The 16,213-nt window shown below is 43.9% G+C and overlaps 1 long non-coding RNA gene across 1 annotated transcript in view; it reads left to right on the forward strand.

Moving 5' to 3' along the window:
- Positions 1-15,996, forward strand: part of LOC133240103 (uncharacterized) — a 73,639-nt gene extending 57,643 nt beyond the window's left edge. Inside the window, exon 3 of the long non-coding RNA XR_009734112.1 lies at positions 15,892-15,996. This is a non-coding gene — a long non-coding RNA (uncharacterized LOC133240103). The remainder of the gene's footprint in view (positions 1-15,891) is intronic.
- Positions 15,997-16,213: the final 217 nt, after the last annotated feature.

Genomic DNA, 16,213 nt, shown 5'->3' on the forward strand with positions numbered 1-16,213 from the left:
TGCCTGGGACTTCAAAGATAAGCTGATCCTAGGAGATGAAGGCTCTGCTCAGAAAAAGAAAATGTTGTTTTGCCTAAAGTGCAGAAGTGCCCCCGACCGACTCACCAGGGAGCTGATTTCAGTATTTGTGCAAATGACATCCTCAGCTTTTGGCAAAACAAAGTATTCTTTTTCTTAGCAGCCCATAGCTGGAACCTTCCATTTTATTTGTCTTTGCCTGTATTTAATTCCTTTCCTCCTGTTGCTTCTGCTAGATAGATAAGAAAATGGAGCGTAGGTTAGAGATTTGTTCAGGCTCACAAATCTGGTAACTTCTTGAGCTGCAGTTTCAGAGCACCTTTTTTTTTTTTTTTTTGAGAAGATAAATATACCGAGGTTAGTTGCACAGCATTTCCAAGAAATAATTAGAATCTATATTTTATCAGTTGATGTGAATTTGTCTGTCTGATGAGAAAATTTAGTGATCAATTTTTTCTTAGATGTGTTTGGTGCATATTCATAATTTTAGCTCAAAGGAATTGTAATGATCTAAGTATCACGAGGTTTTAGTTTTTTGCAGGAGGCTTTTGATAGGCTTGGGCATATTTTGTTATCATAATTGTGCTTTTTTTAAGCCACAAGAAGTTAGTACTCAGTTTGGGCTCCTTATTACCATTGGGTTTTGCTAAGCATCAGATAATAACCAAAAGACTAAAAACTTTGCTTTAAAAATTCAAGCCTTTTATTAGGCATTTTCCAGCATATACATTTCAGCAGCCATGGTATGCTCAAATTACACTGGGTATTCGGCCTGTTTTGCTTTTATTATTTTTCTCCGTGTTTATAATTACACTGAACCTCAATATATTTTGAATAATAACCTTTAAAAAGTTGTTGCAGAGGCACAAAGAGGAGCATGGCGGGGATCTGCAGCGTCACAGCGTTATTCAGTGTCCTTGTCATATGGTTCATAACAGTGGCCAGGTTTAATCACAGCTATCCATCCCCAAGGAACTGTTTGTTTCGAAACAATTTTAGATGTGAAAGTTCTTTGACCTAAATGCAAGGCAGCCTGGAGTGGAGAAAAATGAGAATTATAGTTAGAAATTACAGTTAGAAATCATGTTGTCATATTTTTAACATTAAAGTGCATATCCTGTGAAGCCACCAGGAGCACATTCATAAGGACTATAATTTATATCGTGGTGGGTGTGCACGCCCGTGTGTGTGCATGCCTGTGTGTGTGTTCACGCTTTGTCGCTCATTTCTCGCTGAACAGGTGTGATGACCGTGCCTTGCCAGCAGGAGCACGGGTGATTCATTAATTTCTCCTCACTTCTTGCACAGGAGCTGTGTTTCACACCTGAGGCGCTTACACTCTGACCCACTCACACCCAGTGGGGGCCAGTGAAACCAGCCTTAAAATAGCAAAAAGGAAGATGGGTAGATAGCTCCTCTGGTGGGTTAGGTGGCCTCCGGCACTCCTCCTGTGTCCAGAGGCAGGGTGCGTTAAAAAGATCAGAGGTTGTATCCATACAAAACTATTCAAAATTCAGGTCTTACAACGTAGAGTCGCTCAGTTGTGTCTGACTCTCTGTGACTCCATGGACTGTGGCCCACCAGGCTCCTCCATCCGTAGGATTCTCCAGGCGAGAGTACCGGAGTGGGTTGCCGTGCCCTCCTCCAGGGGATCCTCCCGACCCAGGGATTGAGCCCAGGTCCCCCGCGTTAGCAGGCAGACTCTTTACCATCTGAGCCAGTAGGGAAGCCCGACTCTGTAGTACCTGTATTCAACTGGGGTGGTCACTGAATTGCTGTAAGCATCAGTTTTCTCACCTGGAAAACACAGTTAACAGTACCTGCCTTGTAAGCACCCCGTTCTTGTCCTGAATGTGAAATTATGGCATGCACAGTGCGAGTACACAAAGAGTGGGTATACATGGAAGCTGTTCATGTGACGGCATCGCCTTTGCCTCCCCATTGAATCGCAGTCAGTCTGGGCTCTGGCTGTCACTTTGTGCAGGTGGAGAAAACAGGGTCCAACTTTCTGGGGAATATTGCTTTAAGAAGAGAAGCAGGATATTCAGTATAGGCTTTACACGAGAAAACAAATCTAGCCCCTTCTTGCGCTATGGAGAGCAGCTAAGAATTTTTTTTAAAATGGAAGTATAATTTACATAGAAGAAATTGCCCAAATTGAATGGGTATGGCTCAGTGATATTCTTGTCTTTATGTATTTTTTTTTTGATTAAGTATAGTTGATTCACAATGTTGTGTTAATTTCAGGTAGACAACAAAATGATTCAGTTTTATATACACACATATATGTAGGTGTGTCTGTGTATATATGTGGTGGGGGTTTAGTTGCTATGTTGTGTCCAACTCTTGCAAACCCTATTTTCAAATTCTTTTCCTTTATAGGTTATTACAAGACATTTAGTAGAGTTTCCTGTGCTACACAGGACGCTCTTGCTGTTTATCTATTTTATATATCAGATCAGATCAAATCAGTCGCTCAGTCGTGTCCGACTCTTTGCGACCCCATGAATCACAGCATGCCAGGCCTCCCTGTCCATCACCAACTCCTGGAGTTCACTCAGACTCACATCCATCGAGTCAATGATGCCATCCAGCCATCTCATCCTCTGTCGTCCCCTTCTCCTCCTGCCCCCCAATCCCTCCCAGCATCAAAGTCTTTTCCAATGAGTCAACTCTTTGCATGAGGTGGCCAAAGTACTGGAGTTTCAGCTTTAGCATCATTCCCTCCAAAGAAATCCCAGGGCTGATCTCCTTCACAATGGACTGGTTGGATCTCCTTGCAGTCCAAGGGACTCTCAAGAGTCTTCTCCAACACCACAGTTCAAAAGCATCAATTCTTTGACGCTCAGCCTTCTTCACAGTCCAACTCTCACATCCATACATGACCACAGGAAAAACCATAGCCTTGACTAGACGGACCTTTGTTGGCAAAGTAATGTCTCTGCTTTTGAACATGCTATCTAAGTTGGTCATAACTTTCCTTCCAAGGAGTAAGCATCTTTTAATTTCATGGCTGCAGTCACCATCTGTAGTGATTTTGGAGCCCCCAAAAATGAAGTCTGACACTGTTTCCACTGTTTCCCCATCTATTTCCCATGAAGTGGTGGGACCGGATGCCATGATCTTTGTTTTCTGAATGTTGAGCTTTAAGCCAACTTTTTCACTCTCATCTTTCACTTTCATCAAGAGGCTTTTGAGTTCCTCTTCACTTTCTGCCATAAGGATGGTGTCATCTGCATATCTGAGGTTATTGATATTTCTCCCGGAAATCTTGATTCCAGTTTGTGTTTCTTCCAGTCCAGTGTTTCTCATGATGTGCTCTGCATATAAGTTAAATAAACAGGGTTAAATAAACAGAGCCTTGATGAACTCCTTTTCCTATTTGGAACCAATCTGTTGTTCCATGTCCAGTTCTAACTGTTGCTTCCTGACCTGCATACAAATTTCTCAAGAGGCAGGTCAGGTGGTCTGGTATGCCCATCTCTTTCAGAATTTTCCACAGTTTATTGTGATCCACACAGTCAAAGGCTTTGGCATAGTCAATAAAGCAGAAATAGATGTTTTTCTGGAACTCTCTTGCTTTTTCAATGATCCAGCGGATGTTGGCAATTTGATCTCTGGTTCCTCTGCCTTTTCTAAAACCAGCTTGAACATCAGGAAGTTCACGGTTCACATATTGCTGAAGCCTGGCTTGGAGAATTTTGGGCGTTACTTTACTAGCATGTGAGATGAGTGCAATTGTGTGGTAGTTTGAGCATTCTTTGGCATTGCCTTTCTTTGGGATCAGAATGAAAACTGACCTTTTCCAGTCCTGTGGCCACTGCTGAGTTTTCCAAATTTGCTGGCATATTGAGTGCAGCACTTTCACAGCATCATCTTTCAGGATTTGGAATAGCTAAACTGGAATTTCATCACCTCCACTAGCTTTGTTCGTAGTGATGCTTTCTAAGGCCCACTTGACTTCACATTCCAGGATGTCTGGCTCTAGGTCAGTGATCACACCATCGTGATTATCTGGGTCGTGAAGATCTTTTTTGTACAGTTCTTCTGAGTATTCTTGCCACCTCTTCTTAATATCTTCTGCTTCTGTTAGGTCCATACCATTTCTGTCCTTTATCGAGTCATCTTTGCATGAAATATTCCTTTGGTATCTCTGATTTTCTTGAAGAGATCTCTAGTCTTTCCCATTCTGTTGTTTTCCTCTATTTCTTTGCATTGGTCGCTAAAGAAGGCTTTCTTATCTCTTCTTGCTCTTCTTTGGAACTCTGCATTCAGATGTTTATATCTTTCCTTTTCTCCTTTGCTTTTCGCTTCTCTTCTTTTCACAGCTATTTGTATGGCCTCCCCAGACAGCCATTTTGCTTTTTTGCATTTCTCTTGATCCCTGTCTCCTGTACAATGTCACAAACCTCATTCCATAGTTCATCAGTCACTCTTATCTATCAGATCTAGGCCCTTAAAATCTATTTCTCACTTCCACTGTATAATCATAAGGGATTTGATTTAGGTCATATTTTATATATAGTAGTATTCATATCTTTTAATGCTAGACTCTTTAATTTATCCCTGGCCACCTTTCCCTTTTGGTAATTATAAGTTCATTTGCTTAGACTATGAGTTTGTTCTGTATATAGATTCATTTGCATTGCTTTTTAGATTCCACATATAAAGGATATCATATAGTATTTGTCTATGTCTGACTTACTTCACTTAGTATGGTATCTCCAGGCTGATCCACGTTGCTGCAAATGGCAGTATTTTGCTCTTTTTTATGGTTGAGTGATATTCTACTCAGTGTGTGTCTGTGTGTATGTGTGTGTGTGGTGTGTGTGTGTGTGTGATGTGTGTGTGTGTTTGTGGTCTGTGTGTGTGTGTGATGTGTGTGTGTGTGGTGTGTGTGTGTTTGTGGTGTGTGTGTGTGTGATGTGTGTGAGTGTGGTGTGTGTGTGTGGTGTGTGTGTGTGTGTGGTGTGTGTGTGTGATGTGTGTGTGTGGTGTGTGTGTGGTGTGTGTGTGTGATGTGTGTGTGTGGTGTGTGTGTGTGGTGTGTGTGTGTTTGTGATGTGTGTGTGTGATGTGTTTGTGTTTGTGGTGTGTATGTGTGTGTTTGTGGTGTGTGTCTGTGGTGTGTGTGTATGTGACGTGTGTGTGTGGTGTATGTGTGTGTTTGTGGTGTGTGTGTGTGATGTGTGTGAGTGTAGTGTGTGTGTGTGGTGTGTGTGTGTGTGATGTGTGTGTGTGTGTTTGTGGTCTGTGTGTGTGTGTGATGTGTGTGTGTGTGATGTGTTTGTGTTTGTGGTGTGTATGTGTGTGTTTGTGGTGTGTGTGTGTGGTGTATGTGTGTGTTTGTGGTGTGTGTGTGTGTGTGATGTGTGTGAGTGTAGTGTGTGTGTGTGGTGTGTGTGATGTGTGATGTGTGTGTGTGGTGTGTGTGTGTGTTTGTGGGGTGTGTTTGTGGGGTATGTGTGTTTGTGTGTGGTGTGTGTTTGTGTGATTGTGTGTGTGGTATGTGTGTGTGGGGTGTGTGTGTGTGGTGTGTGTGTGTGTTTGTGGGGTGTGTTTGTGGGGTGTGTGTGTCTGTGTATGTGTGTGTGATTGTGTGTGTGTTTGTGGTCTGTGTGCGTGTGTGATTGTGTGTGTGTGGTGTGTGTGTGTGTTTGTGGGGTGTGTTTGTGGGGTGTGTGTGTGTCGGTGTGTGTGTGTGTCTGTGTGTGTGCCTCACGTCTTCTTTGTCGGTTCATCTGTTGATGGGCATTCAGGTTGTCTCCATGTCTTGCCTGCTGTGAATAGAGCTGCTATGAACATAGGGGTGCCTGTACCTTTGAATTAGAGTTTTGTCCAGATATATGATCAGAAGCGAGCTTGCTGGATCACATGGCAACTCTTATCTTTGGTTTTTTGAGGAGCCTCCATGCAGTTTTCCAAAGTAGCTGACCAGTTTATATTCCCACCAGCAGTAGGCGGGGCCTCTTTCCCTCTCCAGCATTTGCTTTTTGGTATTGGCCATTCTGAAGGGTGTGAGGTGATTTGCATTCCTATTTGGTGGGTATTTACATCTGTATGCCCTTGTGTAAGAACCACCTAGATCAGGATATAGGATGTTTTCTAGCAGCTCCCTCATGTCCTTCCGTTCACTATCTGTCTACCTAGAGGGAATTGCTATTCTGACTTTTATAACCATAAATTGAGTCTGTTCATGAACATTATGTAAAGAGAATCATACACTATGATTTTGGGTCTGGCTTCTTTTACTCACCATAATGTTGTTGAGTTCACCCAGGTATCAGTACTTCATTTCTTTCTCCTAATAGATATTTGAGAGTTGTTTCCAGCTCTTGGATTGTGGAAAAATCTACAATCAGCTACTTTCACAAATCTTTTTGTGGATATATCTTTTCATTTCTCTGGAACATATACCTATGATGAGAATTGCTGAGTCATAAGGGGAGCATATGTTTTAAATGAATAGAAACTGCCAGCCTGTTTTCCAAAGTGATTGTTCCAACTTCCACCCCCACCAGCAGCATTACAGAGATCCAGTGCCCAACGCGACTGGCATTGTCAATATTTGTCATTTTAGCTATTTTAAGAAACTTTGTGGTGGCATCATAGTTTGCATTTAATTTGCATCTCCCTGAGTGTTCATGAAGTTGAGTGTCTGGATCATTCAGGCATCTTTTGTGAGTTGCCTGTCACGGGAACCAAATGCTCATGGACCAATTGTACTCTGGGGGCTGGGCAGAGTCCTTGTGTATTGTGGATAAGTAAGAGCTTCCTTTGAAAGGCATTAATTTAAAAATCAAATCAGGGGGACTTCCCTGGTGGCCCAGTGATCAAGTGCAGGGGCCACGGGTTCGATCCCTGGTCAGGGAACTAAGATCCTTCATGCCTTGGAGCAACTAAGCTGGTGAGCCACAACTAGTGAGTTTGCGTGCTGCAACTAGAGAGGCCATGTGCCCCACCGAAGAGACGCAGCGAAGATCCTGCATGCGCAGCTGAGACCCCACGCGGCCAAGTACACAAACGCAAATGGAACAGAGACATCCCACGTCACTTTCCTGCTGCCTCTGCTCTGTGCCCAGGGCTGCGTGGCTGCTGGCACACAGCAGATGCGAGTAGGCATTTCATCGGGAGGAGCTGTCTGACAGATCCCCTGGCACCTGCAGCTCCATCGAGGTGTTCTGAGACCCTCAGGGTGACGTCCAGTGAAAGGGGAGGCTGAAGCAGCAAGTGTCTGGATGGTTCTAATTGGTGGCTGTTATTGAAAATGCACTTCAGGAAGCAGAAATGAACATGTGGCTTACAGAACTGTAGGATCTTAACGTTAGAAGGAGCCCTCAAGGTGACCCAGCCTACACATCTCGTTTTCTGAATTGGAGGAAAACGAGGAAATGGAGGCTTAGTGAGATTCTGGACTTGCTCAAGTTTGAGGTGCTGGTTAATGGAGGAGTTAGATCTTAAATATTTGTTTTTATTAGAATTAGATTAACCTGTGAGTAAAATTAAATTCCTTGCAGGGAGAGGAGGGACATACACTTTGCCTCATTTCGAAGGTACTGATAAACCCAGGCACTTCTATATACGTATTACATGCGTAATAACAGCAGGATGCTCCTTCTGACCCCAGACTCCTTCAGGTGGGAAATGCCCTGCCTTTCTTCTCTTCTCCAGCCCACACATACAGCCTGGCCTGAGGTCTGAGCCTCTTCTTCGAGGAAAAAAAAATTGCAAAAATAAGCAGCAGCTCAGACGCAGCAAGTACAATCGAAGAATAAATCATAGAATTATACCTGAAGAGTTCAAGGTCAGGCTAAAGAAGTTTGACCTGAAGTGTGTTAAACTCAAGAGCCTGGATATGCATGTCAGGGTATTGAGCAAGACGCTGTCTGCTGCAAGTAATAGAAATTTGACCACGTGTCCCTTTATGATCTCACAGGACAATACACCCGGGGGCAGAGACTCGCCAGTTGTGGCTAATTGAATGAATCGATGGCATGGGCAAGGACCCCGAGGTCTTTGGTGATTCCAGGGAAATCTGGGGGTCCCGGCTCATCCTCGGCGGTGGGCACGGAGACATGTTCCCCCAATGGCCCTCCATAGAAGAACCTGCGGTCCAATTGTGAGCAGTGATGTCGACAGGAGCCCCTGGCTGGCGGCTCCTCTAGCAGCATGGTGCCCTCAGCCAGAGAGGGCTGCTCAGGTTGCACCCTCTCTTTAGAGAAAGGGGGTGGGAAGAGCAGCCCCAAACAGGGCAACTTCTGAGGCTGATTCTGGCCCTCAGATCCCTGTGGGTTCTTTTTTTAAATAATTACTTAAGCTGTGTGTGTGCTTAGTTGCTCAGTTGTGTCCAAAGCTTTGCAGCCCCATGGAGTGCAGCCCGCCAGGCTCCTCTGTCCATGGGATTCTCCAGGCAAGAACACTGGAGTGGGTTGCCATCACTTCTCCAACCCAGGTCTCCCACATTCTAGGCAGATTAACTGTACTGAAAATCATTAAGACAGTGCTGCTCACTTAACACAGCATGAAGTTTCTCATAAAATTAAGTTACATTTGATGAAATTCCTTAGTCTTAAGATTTGAGGACTTCTAGTCAAAAGGTACAAACTTCCAGTTATAAGACAAATAAGTACTAGGAATGGAACGTACAACATGATAAATATAACGAATCCTGCTGTATGCTACATATAAAAGTTAAGACAGTAATACTGAGTCTTCACGACAAAAAAGAATTATTTTTCTTTTGCTTTAATTTTGTATCTGTATGAGATGATGATGTCCACTCAGTTTGTCGTGGTCATCATTTCTTGATGGGTGTAACTCAAACACTGTAGTCTGTAGCTTAAACTTTACAACACCGTATGTCAATGATACCTCAGTAAAGCTGGAAGAAAAAGAAATTAAATGTGACACCTGTACAGGATATCAAGGCAACACCATCCTTACGTCATGGACATTCACCTGGACTCGGTGTTTGCCTACTTGGGTGGCAGTGTAGAATGCTAACCATTAAACCCTGTTTTTACTTTTCTTGTAAAATAAGCCTGACTCCAGAACAAAACTTGGATCTGTACTCCATTTCATTTACTTATTTATTTTACATTTTAATTTTTATTTTGGAGCATAATTGATAAACAATGTCGTGTTCCTCTCAGATGTACAGCAGAGTGAATCATCTATACACACACATGTATCTGTTCTTTTTCAGATTCTTTTCCCATGTAGGTTACTGGAGAGCCCTCAGTAGAGTTCTCTGTGCTGTACAGTGGGCCCTCGTTGGTCATCAGGAGAGACTGGAGTCTGGGGTCTGCTCCATTTTAAGGAAACTGTTAATCACTCAGTCGTGTCCGACTCTTTGCGACCCCATGGACTGTAGCCTGCCAGGCTCCTCTGTCCGTGGAATTCTCCAGGCAAGAACACTGGAGTGGGTGGCATTGCAGGCAGGTTCTTTACTGTCTGAGCCACCAGGGAAGGGCTCCATTTTAAAGAAATGCCCCATAACCTGGGAGACCTCTTCATCCAGAGGAGCAGCGCCTTCTCTGAGAAGCTTCGAGCAAACGCCTCTCCAGGGATTCTCCTGTCTTCCTGGCAGGGCCGCCCCTTTCTGGGCCCTCAGGGTGCTTTTCCCCTCCTGTCCACTGCATTCAGAGTGGCCCCCACCCCTTCACCCCTCAGCAGGTACAACTGTGATCAGAGTCACTCTCAGATTTACTTTACTGACGTGGGTTTGGGAAAGCTGCGTTCACTTCTTTCCAAAACTAACCACAGGAACCAGCACAGCTCCTAAGCTGTTTTCTGGCTGCCTTTGGCTTAGCTCCTCTGTTTACAATTTCAGCTTAATTTTAGAAGTCTTTAGAAATGTTGATTACATTCTTTATGCTGAGCTTGACAAAGGATGGATAAACTGGTTTATTAAAACCGCATTATTTTACAGTTATAATGAAAGTGAAGGTGAAGTCGTTCAGTCATGTCCTACTCTTTGGGACATCATGGGCTGTAGCCTAACAGGCTCCGCCATCCATGGGACGTTCCAGGCAAGAGTACTGGTGTGGGTAGTCATTTCCTTCTCCAGGGGATCTTCCCAACCCAGGTCTCCCATGTTGCAGGCAGACGCTTTACCATCTGAGTCACCAGGGAAGCCACAGTTATAATAAACACACTTAAATTGTAATTTTCAGCCAGTCTGTGAGCCAACCTAAAGATCTTAATGTGTGGCTTCAAAGTATAATATCTGCTTCAGATGAAACCATAAGTCTGCCTCCCCCTCTGGTAAATTCGCCAAAAGCCTAGAGGACTGCAGCCAGCTTCACTGTGGCCAGGCTCACTGCAGCCAGGAAAGTCCATTGTGATCCAGACACACACACACACACACACACACACACACACACACACACACACACACAGATCTACGGGCTTACATCCTCAACTGACGTGAATCTTGTTGATGGATTGAATCCAAAGATAATTTCTGGTTATAAAGATAACCAGAAATTAAATGCATATAACAAAACTTTTGACTCAATGTGTAGAATCCATGGTAAATCATTAGAACACAATGGAGTTGACCTACTAAATATTATAGACTATATTCTAGTTTATAATGTTCCTTGTAAGAAATGGCACATATTTTTGTAAGTCAGAAATTCGAAAGAGTCTAAAATGCCCCTGTTCCCTTTTTTGGCAAAGATGAGATGTCTAAGTGAATTGTAGCAATTGGTGTTAGGGACTTCAAAGCTTCCTGTTATCTATGAAATGCTTCATTATTAATGCCCTGATGTAGCTGGTAATGTTTAGTCTAATTGGATTTAAGTCGTTTATTGCAGGAAATTTTCATTTGAGGTTATTTTTGCCGCCTCAGTGATAATAACCTGAGTCACTGAAAGTTTGTCCTGAGAATCTTTGCCAAGACATAAACATTGTCAGCTGAATGGTTATATTGGCTCATCATGTCTGTGATGGGATAGTTGAATCCAGTAAGTACTACTGATAATGATCTTATTTTTCCTAAGTGTAGAGATATTAGTGAGATCTGGTTTATATTATTATATATCATTCTGTCCTAAGATGATGTGTTAGTCTTGAGTGGCTGGGGTGGCTAGGAGATGTATCTACCTACTTCTCTACAAGAAGCCTCAACATCTTTGACCCTATTCCACTGAGGGAAGAAAAAAGGGTTAGGGGGTGCTGGAAAAGTTGTATGACTGGGAATCACAGGGTTCCAGAGCCCGCAGGTATGGTTCACAGGAGATGAATGTCTTTTATGTCTTTTATATCTGCCCTCATTCATCCATCACCTGTCTTTTCACTTATCACCTGTCGGTCTGTCTTCTCACTGTGGGTGAATCACTGTTCTAAGTGTTTCAGAATAGTAGCTGATGGGTGAGAAGGGGCATTCATAAATGGAGTAAACTTTGTTTTGTATTTAGGCTTTAAAGAAAGACCAAAGCTAAGATTATAAAATTAAATAAAAACCAAACCGAGCTGTAGTCACAACATCATGAGTCTTGAAAGGCAGGCAGATGTGAGAGTTTAGGCATGAACAGAGAGTTCCTTCAACCAATCTTGAAATACTTGGGAGGTCCGGTTCTGCCTATGAACATGGCACAGTGTTGGTGTCTGCCAAAGGACTAATTGACCTCAGAATAAGTAAAGATCAGGGACAACTAGAGAAGTCAGAGGAATGAATGGAACCTGTGTTTTGCTACTGGTTTTATTGATTCAAGCCTCTTATAGGAGTACTGGAATTCACTGGTTATTTTGGAAAATACCTCTAGAATTCAACAGACGTCAACAGACACTCCATCCTTCACTTTTTACAAAGTACACCATGAGGCCCAGTTCCAAAGATGCCCCGGAGTTACAAGTGGAACCTGTGATTATTTTATTGTTTCTAGCCTTTTTTTCCTCCAATCCTCTAATTTTCTCCCTAATAATCTCTCTTGATTGCCATTTCCCAAGTCCTTGGAAGGGATGGATCCTCTTAGACATTACAAAACAGAGTGGGAATGATTTCACTGGGTGGTCAGTGATCATCTCAGAGATGAAGATGCTGTCAAGGTTGCTAGGCAGAACCCAGGGGGTTATCTTGTGAGTTCTGAAAACTTTCAGGTTTAGGAAAACCAATCTCATTAACACATGATTGTAATAGTAACAGCCAGAGATTTTGATTTTCTGTGTTCAGATGAGATTTTTATAAAGTAGTAGTAAAAATCTAAATACAATAACTAAAATACTTCACAAAGAACTATAAAGAGAAAAATTAGTCCCAAGGGAGAATAATCCTATGTACCCAAGACTGTAAATGAATTTCAGGAAGAGTGTTACCCAGTAGACCTTTCAGTGACAAGGAGATGTTCTATCAGCTGCCCTAACACTGCAGCCAGCTGGCCACACGTGACCATCAAGCACTTGGCAGTGGGACTGAGACCCTGAATTTTTACTTTTACTGAATTTTAATGAATTTAAATGTAAGCATAAATGCCACGTAATCACTGCATTAGATACAGCAGCTCTACTCATTTCTTTTCTGAAATTGTCAGTCATAATTAATTCTGTATGATAAGAAAATTTGAAACTGAAGAAACATTTTGTATGTTTTACATTATATATCTGAAATCATTATATTTTAAAAACCGCATGCAATTTATAAGAATCATTAGAAGGACATGTTTGGTTAAATATATGCATTTTCAAAATTATATTTGACACCAGACTCTAGTATTTCAAATGTTTTTCCCATTGACATTGCACATTTTTATTCAGTTCAGATCAGTTCAGTCGCTCAGTTGTGTCCAACTCATTGTGACCCCATGGACTGCAGTACACCATGCCTCCCTGTCCATCACCAACTCCCAGGGCTTACTCAAACTCATGTCTATTGAGTTGGTGCTGCCATCCAACCATCTCATCCTCTGTTGTCCCCTTCTCCTCCTGCCTTCAATCTTTCCCAGCATCAGGGTCTTTTCAAATGAGTCAGCTCTTCCCATCAAGTGGCCAAAGTATTGGAGCTTCAGCTTCAGCATCAGTCCTTCCAATGAATATTCAGGACTGATTTCCTTTAGGATGGACTGGTTGGATCTCCTTGCAGTCCAAGGGACTCTCAAGAGTCTTCTCCAACACCACATTTTTAATATTTTTAAAAATTGATTTTAGCTAAAGACATAAAATATGCTTATAGCAATATTAAAACATTTGTAATTTCAGGTTTTATTTACTGATAAAAATCCTACTTTTAGAAATAGTTTTATTGAACTGACCATAAAATTCACCTATTCAGTGTAAAAAATTTAGTGGTTTTCAGTATATTTGTAGAGCTGTACAACCAGCACAACATAATCTAATTTTGGAACATTTTCATCACACATCATCCCCATCAGCTGTCACCCCCCACTTACCCTTTGGACCCTGGCAACTCTGCTCTTTCTCTCTAAATCTGCTTAATTCTGGATGTCTGATAGTAACGGGATTATAGGCAAGGGAGTTGGAGAAAGCAATGGCGACCCACTCCAGTACTCTTGCCTGGAAAATCCCATGGACGGAGGAGCCTGGTAGGCTGCTGTCCATGGGGTTGCTAGGAGTCGGACACGACTGATCGACTTCGCTTTCCCTTTTCTCTTTCATGCATTGGAGAAGGAAATGGCAACCCACTCCAGAATTCTTTCCTGGAGAATCCCAGGGACAGGGGAGCTTGGTGGGCTGCCATCTATGGGGTCGCACAGAGTCGGCCAAGACTGAAGTGACTTAGCAGCAGCAGCAGCAGGCAAGGGAGTAATGTGTGACTGCCATTCTGAAATTAATTTCTTCACCCAGGAAATCTATTTCTTTACCTGAAACAAAATAGGTAAATATGGTTAAGGATAATACACTTCCCTTCTAGGGATGTTCAGAAGGTTCTGGAGAACAGAGAAGTGTAAGCATTCACTTACACTACAGAGCCAGTGGCCGGAAAGCTCGTCGGGAAAGGACTCGTGTGTCTCCTAGGGAAACCCGCCGCACTCGGCCTGCTCAGAGAGGGTTTGGGTCACGTGGCCGCTGCAGGCTGGGTCTCACCCTCTCTGCTTCCCGCGTGTTTTGCGAGGCTGCCTGCTCAGAAAGGATGTGTGGAGCACGCACGCTTCGGGGTCAACTGAGGGGAGATCCCCTTCGTCTCCCTCTCGGTGGTCTCCCCTTGAAGGGCACGCGAGGCGGCTCTGCTTCCCCCCATATCCCGGTGTCAGGGGTGACTCGGTTGAGCCTTTGCCCGCCGCTCCCCCTGCAACCCGTCTGTGTGCCCCGAGGGCCTGGGGGCCGGGATCTCTGCAGACCCAGACCGTCCGGGCTTTGTTCTCTTCCCCAGGGCTGAGGCTCTGTCTCCTAGAATTAATCCCATCAGTGCAGGCTCCGCAGTTTGTGAGACACATCCAGATATTTTTCTGAACATCAGAAAAATGTGGGGAGCTAAACCCAAACTGGAAAATCCATTGTTTTTCTCAGTAGAGAATCCGGGAGGGAATCTGTAGGTGGCGTCACCTGGTAGGACTATTACAGCATCTCCCCCTCCCGGATCGCGGCTCTGTGCTCCTGTATGTAGAATTAGTTTGTTTCTCACGCTTGGTGTGATGGCTCTCAATTCTCCAGTGATGCCAAAAACCCACCATTTCTCATATTCAGTAAATTGACTTATAAACCTGCTTTATGAATAGACCTGCTGCTGCTGCTGCTGCTAAGTTACTTCAGTCGTGTCCGACTCTGTGGGACCCCATAGATGGCAGCCCATCAGGCTCCGAGTCCCTGGGATTCTCCAGTCAAGAAAACTGGAGTGGGTTGCCATTCCCTTCTCCAATGCATAAAAGTGAAAAGTGAAAGTGAACTCTCTCAGTCGTGTCCGACTCTTAGCCACCCCATGGACTGCAGCCTACCAGGCTCCTCCATCCATGGGATTTTCCAGGCAAGAGTACTGGAGTGGGTTGCTATTTCCTTCTCCAAACAAATAGACCTAAATGTAGTCAAAGGCTTGTCTAGAAAGTTTATCTTGAAAAGAGCTGTATGTATGTCAGTGACAGCAAGACAGCTAGCTGAAAAAGTAAGCATTTCATGAAGCATTACAAGTAAAACGCTAGAGCTGTTGGTCATTATCTGGTAGAACGTGATCCCAAGAAGAGACCAGGTAACAGCTTTCTGCTTACAGAAATTAATGAATTCAGTCACATGAGTTGTCTGCGAGCCCAAAGTTACTCACAGTGTTAACACTGTGTGTGTGTGTGTGTGTGTGTGCGAGCGCGCAGGCACGCACACTAAGCCACTTCAGTCCTGTCAGATTCTTTGCGACATAAATTGAATAAAAAAATTACTCATTTCCATCACTAACACCATGGAAAAATGAGCAGGCTAAAGAATATGGAATTTCTTGAAAAGCTATTTAAAAAAGTATGTTTTTCAAAGTGAAAGGATCCAACATAAATCCAGACCTACGGCAGGAGAACTCTTGCAACACCTACGGGATGGGGGAGAATCGTCTCAGACTTGCAGGGTTTTGAGACTCCTGGGATATTAGATGGTCCACGATCCTTCAGTGGTTTTGGTCTCTAATTGTGTTGCGTGGACAGAAATGACGAGTGTGCAACTGGTGACTCTGCTCTGGGGCCAGAACTGGGCGGGGAGGAGCCGCCCCCGGTGCTGCCCCACGGAGGACGGGGGCGCTGGTCTCAGGACACACGGGCCTGTTCGCTCTGGTCAGAGCGTTCCTGTTTCCCACGCTCGTGTGTTCTAAGGGTCACCCTGCTTTTCCCTTTCTCCTTCCCCCTTCTTTGTCTCAGCACCATAAAAACTGTCCCTGGGGAGTCTTCTTTTTTCTAATTTTATTATTTTTTTAAAATTAAAGTTTTCATTTTGTCTCAGAGTATGGGCAATGAACAAGATGGTGACAGTTCCGGGTGATCGGCAGAGGGCCTCAGCCACGCACACACGTGAGTCCCTTCTCCCCCAGGCTCCCCCCACCTGGGCGGCCACGTCTGCTCACGAGGCCACGAGGCCTTCCCGAGTTCTTCTGATTCCTTAGGTTTCCGTTCTCCCAACCTCTACGCAGTTTAGAAATGAGTGGAGACAGAGGGTGAGTAAAACAGACGAGAGTGACCCTGGATTTTTGACACCAGGGGAAGCAGAGGGGAAGTGTTTCTAGGCTTTGGAGTCATGCATCCTCGAAGCAAGAGGGGGAACCACA

This window comes from Bos javanicus, chromosome 27 (assembly GCF_032452875.1).
Source record: "Bos javanicus breed banteng chromosome 27, ARS-OSU_banteng_1.0, whole genome shotgun sequence".
Lineage (NCBI taxonomy): Eukaryota > Metazoa > Chordata > Mammalia > Artiodactyla > Bovidae > Bos > Bos javanicus.